The following is a 1,727-nucleotide window of genomic DNA, read 5'->3' as shown; positions in this document are numbered from 1 at the left end:
GTGTGACGGCTGCTCTTTAAGTTCTTCTGAACAGGAAGTGGTTAAACATAGTTAATTATGCAGAATTAGTGTCTGCAAGTAACCATGTGTCTGTCTGATAATATGACAGGTGTCATGACCTCAGGGCGACAGGTCACCATTACACACACACACACACACACACACACACACACACGCACACACAAAACCGTAATATAGTGTGAAATATCATTACAATTGTTAAGAAAGGATTTTTTAATAGTCAAATAGGGTCAGTACAATTTTTTTGGTTGTTTCTGAATTAAGCCTCTTATCAAAGTTTTTCCATTTTAATACATTTTTAAAAATAAATTAATACTATGATGGTAAAGCTGATTTTCTAGCAATCATTACTTCAGTATCATATTTTATCTACAAATCGTAATTTTATATACACTTTTAATTTTTTTGGATTTTATGCTAAGAAAATAAAAGACATAACATGTTTTTATTTTCTGCCTTTGAAAAGTTATTTTATACATGTATGTGTATATATATATATATAAAAAAAATACACAAACGAAAAAAATAGGGTCAGTAAGATTTTTTTGAAAGTTTCTTATGCTCACTTAATTTAATGTCTTGCTGAGGAAAATTAAAAAAAATAATAAAAAAAACAAGAATAATTAATCTTACCAAGCCTAAATTTTTAAACCATATTATATACAGTTTAAATGTAAGAACTTAAACGCACGCACGCACGCACGCACACACGCACGCACACACACACACACACACACGCACACTCGCACGTACGCACGCACACACGCACACGCACACACACACACACACACAGACACACGTGATTCTGCATCTTCTGATGCGCTGCTGTAAACACAACAGTGCCAGGGAATCTTGTGTTCTGCGGTTCAACACAATCAGAATTGTTTTGTTATTAATTTAATTCACAATGTATTTTTACAGAAACTCCCGTCTGTTACACTCAGTCAGTTTAAGACCCCTTCTTTATAACTGAGGTCATGTTTAAAAAAGATTTTAACTCTATGTGGATGCAAAATAGTTTTACTAGCCTACCATAACCCCTAACCGATGGGTCTGTGGTTAGTGAACATGAAAACAGTGCAGAACTGAAGAGATGACCGACGCTCTATTAGCTGTGGAGGTCAGAGTTCATGACATCTCTTTGTTCAGGGTTCGGCAGCGGCTAGTTAAACATGATAACATAAATGAGCTGGATGTAAACACGGCGATTATTAAGAAACACCTGGTGCACACACACGCGTCATGTGCACAAGGCCACTGCTGCGTGTATCTTTGATGGTTTGAGGGTTGAAGGGGTTAATAGCAGGATTTTCAGACGAGTGTTCAGGTGTCTAAACATCTGCGCAGCCAGCTGACGGATGAAGATACTCGAGCAGAATCACAGAACTAGAAGAAAAATCTAAATAAACCTGATGCTGGCTTGAGAAAGAGTAGGAGTGAGAAGCAGTGAAGCCTGAAGTCTGAAGATTTGCTGAAGAAGTCTGAAGTGGTTTTAAGTTCAAAGTAGTTTTCAAGTTTAAAGAACTTTTAAAAGCTTTTAAAAGTTGGAAGGTTTTAAGGCCATGCAGTTTCTCAGACAGATGGATTGCTGTGTGGTTGCTAGGGTGTTATGGACAGTTGCTATGTGATTTTGTGTGTGTGTCTGTGAGTGTGTGTGTGTTTGTGTGTGAGTGTGTGTGTCTGTGAGTGTGTGTGTGTGTGTGTGT

Source organism: Sinocyclocheilus anshuiensis, unplaced genomic scaffold (genome assembly GCF_001515605.1).
Source record: "Sinocyclocheilus anshuiensis isolate Anshui unplaced genomic scaffold, SAMN03320099.WGS_v1.1 scaffold2525, whole genome shotgun sequence".
Classification (NCBI taxonomy): Eukaryota; Metazoa; Chordata; class Actinopteri; order Cypriniformes; family Cyprinidae; genus Sinocyclocheilus; species Sinocyclocheilus anshuiensis.
This window is presented reverse-complemented; position numbering follows the sequence as displayed.